The sequence below is a fragment of the Bacillus rossius genome, chromosome 1 (assembly GCF_032445375.1).
Source record: "Bacillus rossius redtenbacheri isolate Brsri chromosome 1, Brsri_v3, whole genome shotgun sequence".
NCBI lineage: Eukaryota > Metazoa > Arthropoda > Insecta > Phasmatodea > Bacillidae > Bacillus > Bacillus rossius.
Genome location: NC_086330.1, coordinates 135505574 through 135517713, shown reverse-complemented (window position 1 = coordinate 135517713; position 12140 = coordinate 135505574). Strand labels below are relative to the sequence as shown.

General features: G+C 35.3%; 1 protein-coding gene and 1 long non-coding RNA gene across 2 annotated transcripts in view; one reads left to right on the top strand and one right to left on the bottom strand.

Annotated features, from left to right (window-relative positions):
* LOC134536067 (protein furry) overlaps positions 1-12140 on the bottom strand; it is a 737387-nt gene that overhangs the window by 17504 nt on the left and 707743 nt on the right. The window lies entirely within an intron of this gene.
* LOC134546183 (uncharacterized) lies at positions 2620-10707 on the top strand. The gene is made up of 2 exons (XR_010079091.1): positions 2620-8661; positions 9802-10707. It is a non-coding gene; the product is annotated as an uncharacterized LOC134546183 (long non-coding RNA).

Below are 12140 nucleotides of genomic sequence, written 5' to 3'. Positions count from 1 at the left end.
ATGTCTTACTAATACTGCAAGGGGTGGAAAATTTTCAATCTGCGCTGCCATCGGAAGAGGACGTGTTGTGGAGCTGCTCCAAGGGTTTATGACGAGCGCAACGACCCGACCTTTCAAAGTATAATGAAAGGTTTCCTTTCTGCTAAGACGCTCAGGCTATAAAAGTGTCAACTCATCTATAAACTTATAGTCACCCGACTTGGCTACACCCGGGAAGCTAACATCCCTATAGCCTTCTTGTCGTCGGGCGTACATTCGCTAGCTTCGCTCGCGCGTTTTGTCGGCCGGGAGTGCCCTGCGTCCTTTGGGAATCACCTAAGGCGTGCAGTTCACCGAAGGGGAGTTGATGCGGGAACCGTAGCGTTTACTCACGGCATGCGCGGGGTGTGTCGCCCTGCCCAGGCCCTTGTCTAGGAAATACAAAAAGAATCACAAATCTGTGAAAAATTTGTCCATAGCTGAATTTCTGCCAATTGTTAGAGTTGACTATGCTTAATAACATACCTGAAGTTTACCGTTGTAGACCTTATGCGTATCACCGAAAACGTGCAGTTAAGTCCTAGAAGTTAGAGTCTTACAGCAGTCCATTAAAATGATTCCCGTTTACGCAGTTAATAACGTAGACTCTCTGTAAGTGCATAAAAATAATCCAGAAACACTATTCAACACGATCACGTTAAAAAAATTCAATGTTGAATAAAAAGTTGAAACAAAGTCGATAACGTTATTGATTATGTTTTTTTTTAAACATTCATTGAAATAAAAGTATGATTTACATACAAAACAAGGGTCGGCGTGTGTGCCGTCCTGCGGCGGTGCTTTGGTCGCAGCAAGCCGGCGCGACGAGCGTTGCACGCGACCTTCATGGCCAAGTTTCAAAGTTCCGAAGATTTAGTTTAGGGATTGCTGCAGATATGTTACGTTTATTCGATTTAACAAAAAATCAGTTAAATTATCGCAAATAAGATAATAATCTAATATTTTTTCTTAAGTTATGATGGCTCCATTAAGTTGCAATAAACAATTTTGTTAGAACTTGTCAACAGGAACACCCAAAAATACCAAGTTTAACAATTATGTATACAAATATCTAAAAAAAATTGGGAAAGCTTTCCTTCTCATAAAGAACGATTTAAGCTTTTATTTTTTATTTGACTAAATCTGTTTGAAATGGGAAAATCGAAACACTAATGAACTTTAAAGTAATAACTCTAGGCATCGGACGCATGACGTCACATTTGAGATGAGGCACAATATCAATATTTGAGAGCATGTTTTCAGTTCGTAAACTTAAAAAAAAATGCTTTAGTAAAGACTGAAAAACCAGATTAGAAAAACTAAGTAAAGAATTTAAAATTAATACCAATACTAATCAACAAATAAATATATGATAGTTATTGTCTTATTCTATTACTTCAGTAACGTAATCTATTTTTTATCCAGGCTTCATGGTCTATTAGAAACAAAACATTTACAGTTTTCATAGCGCCCATAAAGGTTTGTGGTTTTTATCTTAGGTAAATATTTTCATTCTGATGTATTGTAATAAAATCAAATAAACTTTTGCATCTACTTACATTAGTTAATTGGAGGAATTTACTAGCGATTTTTATCTTTATTTTTAATATCTTTGTTGCCTGTGACTAAAACACTCCAACACAAACGACTTTAGCATGAAGCCTAGAGCAGTACACATTGCGACGCTCTAACGGCTCTAGCGACCCAATAGGTTATTGTAGACAACTAAATATATACCATTTAAAAACTAATAAATATCAAGAAACTTAATTTAAAAGACTTTCAAGTTCCTGTAGTTTATATATATATATATTAATTCCTGCGATTTTGTAAAAAAAAAAAACATTTCGCAAAATTTTGTTGATACAACTTTCTTATTTTGCATTATATATATATATATATTAATTCCTGCGATTTTGTAAAAAATATAATGCAAAATAAGAAAGTTGTATCAACAAAATTTTGCGAAATGTTTTTTTTTACAAAATCGCAGGAATTAATATATATATATATATATATATATATATATATATATATATATATATATATATATACACACACTTCTAAACTTTCAAAAGTATAAAAGATTTTGAAAACTAATTTTATTTGATAACTGAGAAGATACAATAATAAAAACGTTTGTAGAATTCATATTTGTAGAGCGCAACAAGGAGCTAAGATTTAGGACATAACCGCTAGTTTTCTGAGTGATGCACAAGGTATGGGGCGATAAACTGTTGATATGTTACTACAGAACGTTGATTCTAACTCTACTAAATAAATTCAGCGTTTATGATGTTTTTTTATATTAAAAGTGTTAGTTTCCTAAGAGCTAAATTCACCGCAGCCCAAGTGACTTCAGCACCTCCCGCAGTAGAATAGGCCTACACATTACGCCGCTCGGAACGCTTCAGCGCCAGCGGGCAGATCAATGGAGTCACACTCTTAAGCAATATACCATTTGTTAAAGCTTAAAAAATATGCAACTTCGTTGGTTTAAATGAATTTTACGTGGGGCCTTTCATGTTTATGTAATTGTATTTTTATTTTCTTAAATTAAAAAAAAAAAATTGGTTGTCTGTAAAGTCGGTTTATGGACGATAGATTAACGTGACGTCATAACAAAATATTGATGAAATGATTGCATACTTTTATGAATAAAATTGAATCAATTTTATTGAATTATCACTATTTTGTATTGATACAAAGAAGGAGTGAAATGAAATCTACTACCTATTTAATGAAAATATATTTAATCTTTATAAATGTGTTTGTTTTTAACAATTGAAGTTAAGTTCCTAGAACATTTTGGGCTTCATTATGAGATTATACTATAGAAATTGCATTTACAAAATTTATTTTTGTGGGTCAATGCAAGAAATTGTAACTTAGGCCTTAACTGCACGATTTTGGTACAACGCACAGGGTTTGCAGCGGTAAACTTTTGATATGTTACTAAGAAATATTGATACTGCTGCTGTACAAAATTTCAGGTTTTATGTAATTTTCCATATGTTAAAAAACTTTGTTTCCTAAGACCAAAATTTGTTCCAACCCGAGCGACTTAAGTACCCACACGGTAGGATACACACTACGACGCTCGGAACCTTTCAGAGGCCCGGTCAATTGAGTCAGAGAATTAACCAATATACCATTTTAAAGCTTTAAAAATATGCAACAACGTTTGTAAAAGTGATTATTACGGCGGACCATATATCTTTATGTTAATCGTGTTTTTAATTCTTTCGTTGTGAATAAAAGACACTTCTTATTACTTCATCGATTAATATCGTACCTTTAGTATTAACATTTTGAAAATGTTTTAACATAAATGTGTAAAATGGTGTTTCTAGATTATTTGGATGCATTTACGGAGAGTCTACGTTAATAACTGCGTATACGCGAATCATTTTAATGAACTGCTGTAAGTCGCTGCCATCTAGGACTTAACTGCACGTTTTCGGTGATACGTACAAGGTCTACAGCAGTAAACTTTCGGTATGTTATTAAGCATAGTAGGCTCTACCACTGTGCAAAAATTCAGCTTTGGGCAAATTTTTCACAGATTGAAAGCTTTGTTTCGTGGACGACTCGGGGTGCTCGCCTCGCAACAAGAACCGGGGGCGACAGCTGCAGGCACTCTGGAGCCGGGGCGCCCGCCCGGGCTGTGTGCCTGCGGGGAGGGCGTAGAGGCAGTCAGTCACGCCCTGGAGGTTTCCAATACAGGAGCTCTTTGTTGGGAATATAGTGAATACCAACTCGCGGACAATTCGGCGGAAGTCGCTGTTGTATCGTCGGCCCTGAGAAGATCAGTGGAAGCCGATTTTTCAAGTCGATAATGGGAAAGGAACGAGAATATTATAATAATACAAATTTGACAAAAAGTTGCGTGTAAAACGTTACACTACCAAAGCGTTGTGCTCTTATTTATGACAACTTGGTATTGTTCCACGTGGTGAGAACAAAACATGCAACACGCTTTGTTGCTGGTAAGACGAGAGTCGAGCGCCAAGGTGCCATCCTTAAGGACGCGGTTCAGGTGTATAATACATTTTCTGCCATTGCGATAGTTCACTGTTATTCTATTTGAAAACGGGAAAACTTCTATTGCTGCCTATTCGAAGACTTAACTTTGCTATTGCAATTAAAGCTAACGATAATTAGATAAAATAACTTTTAACTCTAAAAATAGGAGCTAGAGTATGAGTCAAAATGCTGTCAATCAGTGTTGTTATGTAACAGATACCTAACATTTTATTCATACATGATAATCAAAATATGTAGTTTCATTGTTTTTCTAAAGTATTATCCCTAAAGTCTCCTACAGATACAATTGGATCATAGTGCTCCATTAATGAGGAAATAATTATTTTCTTTATTTTGGTGAATACATGTGATGACAAAATTAAAATTTTTAAGTGAAATAAGTATAAATACTGCTAAGAGTAAAAGAAGTTTTATGGATTACTTAGATGCTTTGTGCATTTCCTTTTTTTTCTTAACCTAACTAAAACCAAATGTATTTGGGAGGGGTCTGGGTTAGGGAGAGACCTAGGTCCGTCTCAGGCCGAAGCCTATACGCTCTAATCATGCAGGGGTTAGCCATGCAGGAGAGGTCGCATGCATCATGTGCTAGGAGGGAATTGGTCAGCCATGGCCACCATTAGTGCCATGACAAACTCCCCTCACTGACTACTCTAGACTAACACTAGATAAGGTGGGCCCAGGTGAAGCCTCTATTGACAGAGGGAAAACCCTGGGTTCATTCATGCTGGATGCAAAATTAATGTATTAATTAACAAGCAGGTTGGTTACGGGAACAGAAGGGTTGTTCTGGAAGAAGAGTTGGACAGAGTAAAAAAGCACTACTAAGCGAAGGTGGTGAGCTTGGACTGTTTGGTCCGTGTTCCCGCCATGATGCCAGCCAGCACACATTCTTAAACTAGAAATATCAGTATGAATGTGTACATGTGTATGGGATTATTCTTGGGCGCTTCGCCATTCAAGGTCACAGGAGACCAAAAAAGTGGAAAATCAGACGATAATTCGAGCCCTGCTGGGCCGAAACACGACAGTATTTTTCGCCTACACGGAAGGACCTACAGGGAGGGCTGCGTCGGTGTTGGGCGTTGTATGTCAATTAGAACCATATTATACTTAATAATACTTAATACTATGAGCTGCCAGCTTAGGATTGCAAGAACTGTGCTTTTTCGCTCCGCGCGCATTGGCCGGCAGTCTGCGCGGCCAATCACGCGCGACTATGGCGGCCGGTGGGCAAGGAGCGATTTCGGCCGCTTATATTTTTGTCTTACGTCCGGATCAAAATTTCCGAGCGATAAAACATGTGGGTTTTAACTATTTACGCATTTATCGTAAAATGTTTCTGGGGTTCGAATGTAAAAGTCTTGCAAAGTTTCCGTGTCCGTTTCACAATGCAAGGCTTCTGTAGGGTAATACATTGGAGCGTCTGTAGCTATTCGAATACATTTATTCTGAATTCGCTGCAGCTTTAATAAATGTGTTTTCGCAGTGGTTGCCCAGACTGGGGCTGCGTACGTAATAATAGGGTGAATCAGTGTTTTGTAGAGCACAGTAAACCGTTCGTTACTGTGCCTCCACATCGCCTGCTCATTACTGGATATAGTGAGCTTAGTCTAACCTCAGTTTGAATTCTCTAGGCATCTATTATCTATATGATGGTGCCAGAGAAGCTTCCTGTCCATGTGGACGCCTAGATATTTTACGACGTCCTTGTGTGGGATTTGTTCGCCAAACAAACGTATTTATGGCCTGTGTTCTACAGGTGGAAGATTTCCGCGAGTAAACACAATAGCTTCGGACATCGTTGTGTTCACTTTGCTAAGCCAGGTCGTACACCATTGCTAGCACACAGCTAATGCATCCGTTTTTTTTCCTAGCCTAATTTAATCTAAGCTAATGCAGTCTGGTAGTGGCTAGGTGAAGTGTGTATGATCTGCTATACAGAAACGTGTCGTTTGCATAGCACATAGCAGCCTAACTTCACTAGGCGGTGTTCGGGGCGTGGCAAATCTCTAGAAGGCTATATATGTTAAATAGAACAGGGCCTAGAATACTGCCCTGTGGTACGCCTGCTCTTATTTGTTTGATGTCAGACATAGTTCTTTAAGTTGATACTGTAAACGTTCTGTCTTCTAGGTAGGACGCGACTAGCTTGGTATAGCAGACCAGGAAATTAGTTTGATATAGTTTGTATAGATTAGCCCCGCGTGATAAACTCTGTCGAAGGCTTTTTCTACGTCTAAAAACGTCGCAACTACATAATCTTTTACGTTGAAGGCGCTTGTTATCTCTTCAGTGAGGCGTATGAGTTGGTGCACTGTCAAGTGATTACTGCGAAAAATCGAATGGCCTAAGTGTACAGGCCTGCCCGATCCGCGGACGAATATTTTCACGTTCTGCGCGCATACTTTTCGTTGGTGATACTGCCGACGAGCGCGGGTTTGAATGGTAGTTTGATGATATGAATTGACAAACTGCTAGACTGTGTGTAATATAGTTACCCAAATAACACTAAAACAACAAAAATGAATTAAATAATAAATAACCATCTCTTTTAAAACTATAACGTGTCAGAACTGAGTGTTATTGTGCAAACAAAGACTAATTTTAGCAAAGATTATTGCACGAAGTAAGGGAGGTAGGGTTATATGAATGGTCAAAATAAGTTTTTATAGCAACTGATCTTGAGAAAATGATTTTTTTGTTTGTGTAGGCCTCAACTTTGACAGCTGAGTAAAGTTTATTTAAACAAAGGCACAGCATTTCAATAAGTGTTTTATTTTTTAATGAATTTCTGAATTATAACCTTGTCACAAATTTTTATGTAGGATACATACAGATGCAAGTTTATTATAAACTGAACTATTAGTATTAATGTTTATACGTTTCATTTAGAAAATAAATTTAGCTCATATTGTTACATGAATTAATATATCTGATACGCTTACTTGCGTTATTAAAATAACTTGCATTAACTTCGGAACAATTGAAACGTGTCCCAAATTTTCGGTTGTAAACGCAAACCAAATATTTTCATTTAATTATATTATTAATTGATGTCATGTTATGTTGATAGAACTAACAAAAAACGGCGAAATATAAATTCAAATTTTTGATATTCGTGCTTTATTGTTTGGCTATTTATTTTGGCAATTTTTCATAGTTTAAGCACTTATGAAAATATTTACATAAAATTCTTATAAATGTTTTTTGAGATTCTTTAATTATGTGTGATGATTCTGCTAATAGTTGTTGAGATAATTGAGGTAGATTACCGGTATTTTACCATTGGTTTTGTATTTTGTATTACGTTAGCTACTTTTAAAATACTTTTAAGTCATTTGGATGGTTGGTTAAGTTTTGTTAGCTTAATTTAAAACATTGTTTAATCGTGTGAATGGCTGGAGGGATAAGGTAATTTAATTTCGAACACTGTTCAATTATTTGAATGATTGGTTGTATACAATATTCATTTAAAATACTGTATATTGGTGTAAATGTTTGGGTAAGTTACGTTAGCCACATTAAAAATACTTAACGGCGTTCTTCGGGATAGGTGTTATTCAAAAAACCATTAAATGTTCTTAATGGAGAACCTTCTCTAGAAAATTAGCATTACTTGAAATAGGGATAACAATCTGCAGGTAGAGAAGTAAAGATTGTGTTAGGTAAGTTCCGGGAAGAGGAGTGGCAGATTTTGCATTTAAAACTGCAGAATAAAAAGTACGAATTTTTGAAAAATTTAAATATTTAAGCTTTGTGAAACGATTAATAACCATGCAACATTTTTAAATAATCAATATTAATATTACAAGAGTGACATATTTTTAATTATATAATCTTGATTTTTGAAATAAATGCTTTTTTTTTCGGATGAGGTTGTACTAACCAGCGAAATGATTTTTTTTCCGTATCTAAACTACCGCGTTATTATTTTCCTGCCTAGTATTTTGTTAGTACAATATATAGTACACAATATATAGTGCACAAAATAATTTATTACGGTTGTGGCAAACAACAGTTAACTGGTGTCACTGCTACAAAAGTTTAACATTATTTAGCCAAACTTGTGTTGTGAATGTATTACACTGAAATAAATAATAAAATCACTTCAGGCTATATAAAAAAAGATTGTCAAAATTAAATGATATCGTAGCTTTCGTCCATTCGAAACCTAAATTGGGCGGAGACAAAACAAAATACAGAAAAAAACTTATTTTGTAATAAATGAGGCAATAAAATTAGTTATAGGTATCTAATTTCTTAATTTATTTACTTGAATGGAAATAAATTTGCCATTAGAATCATCATTTGTTGATAACCGCCGTTCTAACAAAATGTAAAACTCAGATTAACGTATATTTCCGTATACATAGCCTACTTTAGCAAAATATCTCCAGAGTGACGTCACAAATTGCTAGCCAGTGAAAGAGAAAGGTGCGCAAAAGGATACATATATAACTTCACGATGATTCACCCGTTATGTTCACAGTTGACAGAACAGAAGAACGAATGAATATCAAGCAATGATTTGTGTAACATTTTCTTAAGTGTTATGAGTACGTAATAAATATTCTCGCAGAAACTGTATGGTGTTATGTAGGCTGAAGTATCTATTTATTCGATTTTTTATTTATTAGAAAACAATTTGATCCGATTTCCGCATAGGTAGTTGAGAAGTGTAATTAGGATAAGAAATTTTAAGTTCAATATTGTGCTAAAACAGATTAAGATAAATTGTAATTGGAACCGAATTAGGGGTTCATATGTAAAAATACAAATGTTTGTTAAGTGACACAATATTTCTGTAAACCTTTGTGTTCTGTACCATTACAAGAAGGAACAACCATATTTCTATACATTTGAGAATAATAACAGTAGTATTACAGAATTATTTTTATTTGGTTTCATATAGAACTTCTATAAGCACTCGAACTATGGTCAATGGACTGGGAATGTTGCGTTTAATGCCGATTATAATTTGTTGTGTTTGTTGCCAGCCAAACTTGTTTAACTATATGATAGAACCTTACACTTAGTACGTGTGGTTTCCAAGTGATGTTATGTTCTCTGGATTATGTAATTACAGTTTCCCTTATACGAATGTACCGAACAAATATAAAGTGTTGTGGTGTATACCACCATTGAAATATAAGAAACCTCTTAGTTAACACTAGGAAAATAACAAATGCAAGTGACAAGTAGCTCATTTGACATTGAACAAGAGGATCGTTCCAAAGAGAGGTTGCACCCTCCTTCCTGAGCGAGCCTTTTGTGACGTTGCAAGTTGTTTCTTGTTTCATTACAAAGAAAAATTGAAAAAGTAAGCCATAAATTGCACCATTTTAAAACATATTTGCAACATTGCAAATAATTGCTTGAATATCTTTCACACTTGGGGTTGGCTAATGACTAAATTTCGAATAAAATTTTCTATTTACTCATTGATATAACGTTACGTTAACCATGCAAGCACATTTGTTGAAATGCAGCATGTACTTTGTATGGTGTACAATTAACAGCATCTTTCATGTACTTTATTTTAATAATTCTTGGGAATTTTTTTTCCAGAACTAATTGATATGTTCTCGCCCCTTAAATACAGGTAACGAGATGCTGGCCCGTTACCATCACATGCAAGGTCTCAATAGTATATAAACAACATTATTCTAATGTATTGTTATTGTGGTGACTAGCGAATGAATGCAGCAGATTCCAACTCTTCAGAATTGTTTCCAGTAGACGCAGCGTCGCACTGCGTGGCTGCGACTGGTTGATAATCGCTGGCTCCTCTGTGACATTGTGGGCATTGGTGAATCAAGCTTCTCGTGAATGTCAGTGCGCTTGCAAACTGACTCCCCTGCTGCAGCTCATACACCGGTCGTCACTGGATTCTGATGTACTTTGTAATAATTAAGATAGTTTCTGAACCAGAACAGTTGATAAGCTACGGTCCTGAATCAAAAAAGGTAAATTTAAAATGTGTCGTAACTTTATCTTTGAGCCTCATTTAGAAAATGTTAACATACTCACCTTTCATTGTTAGGTACATATTTTTTTACACAATCCCGCATAACCCTGCAAGTTATAAAAATTCTTCCAATGTATGAATTTCCCAATTACATACATATTGATAATGCCGAATGTGGACTTTATATATATACACATGCATACTTAAACATATATGTATAATAATTAAAAGAAAATGTTTGCTTCAATGTCTCCCCTATAAATAATAAATGAATTACCTATATGATTAAATATCCGTGTTCTTAGTGGATATAACTAGGAAAATCTGCATAATTTGTATGTATTTTGGTAGTTATTAAAAAAGTACAATTAAACTTACAATATTATGAATTGTCATACCTCTAATGTTAAATTTTACTCTTGTACAGATAGCACACTGTATCTAAGTAACATAATTAAGATGTCACAGATATAATAATTAATACTTACTAATTTTATTCGACAATGTGTTTCCGATTCATTTGACTTCTTGCAAATGGGTTATAAATTAAGTATAACTCCAGAGACGTACCAAATTAGGTTACATTGAGAAACTCATGACGTCAGCGTGTATGGTTTATGTGTTAGGGAAAATTTATTCAAATACTGTGTATTAAAAAAGTGCATGACATGGTATATTATTGTTTTATTTTGAAACAATTAACCCCAATTATTGCGAACACCATGGTAATATGCTTAAAAAATGTGTGAACTCTGGAGTGTATGAGAAGTTATTTCCAGGCCGGCCGTCGAATCGTCCGGTTTTAGGATCGAGTATAAATGACAGAACTTCGACTATCATCCCTTTTCTACGTGTGTCTAAAGCCAGTCAGGAGCGTGGAGAAACCCCCCTGAAAGGCCTGACTCGAATGACAATTAAAATGTTATCCTAACTTAAATTAAACTAAGCTAAAGTGTGTGGGACAGGGGCCAATTTAAGGTAGGACCTAGGCGTGTCTCAGGGCAAACCCTATACACTAGAATAAATACCAATTATTTAAGTTAAATACAAAGCGCCATATCTTGCGTTTAGGACCTTGTAGTTGGATTTTTATATTTCAGTTTTAAACGGAGAAATAAAATGGTTTTTTCAGGGCCTGTAATGGGCGGGTAAATTTATTGCCTGCAAGGATAACTGGGCGCGCGATCTTGTTGCTGTCCGTCGGCATTAAAAGTGTCGGGCCAGAATAAAATTCTGAAAAGTATAATTTGTTAAGAAATGTTACAGCTTTCATTTGGTACATGCCTGATGTTCGGCCAATACTTGGTATGAGTCCTGGAGTCGTTTTTATAAAATGCAAGTTTTTTAAATATGTACCTTCTTTGACCTTAAATGATTTAAAGAATACTATTAATAAATACTATTTTTTTTAGTTAAATACAAAACGTAATATCTTGCGTTTAGGACCTTGTAGTTGGATTTTTATATTTCAGTTTTAAACGGAGAAATAAAATGGTTTTTTCAGGTCCTGTAATGGGCGAGTGAAGCTATTGCCTGCAAGGAAAACAGGGCGCGCGATCTTGTTGCTGTCCGTCGGCATTAAAAGTGTCGGCCCAGACAAAAATTCTGAAATATATATTTTGTTAAGAAATGTAACAGCTTTCATTTGGTACATGGCTAATGTTCGGCCAATACTTGGTATGAGTCCTGGAGTCGTTTTTATAAAATGCCAGTTTTTGAAATATGTACCTTCTTTGACCTTATATGATTTAAAGAATACTATTAATAAATACTATTTTTTTAGTTAAATACAAAGCGTAATATCTTGCGTTTAGGACCTTGTAGTTGGATTTTTATATTTCAGTTTTAAACGGAGAAATAAAATGGTTTTTTCAGGTCCTGTAATGGGCGAGTGAAGCTATTGCCTGCAAGGAAAACAGGGCGCGCGATCTTGTTGCTGTCCGTCGGCATTAAAAGTGTCGGCCCAGACAAAAATTCTGAAATGTATATTTTGTTAAGAAATGTAACAGCTTTCATTTGGTACATGGCTAATGTTCGGCCAATACTTGGTATGAGTCCTGGAGTCGTTTTTATAAAATGCCAGTTTTTGAAATATGTACCTTCTTTG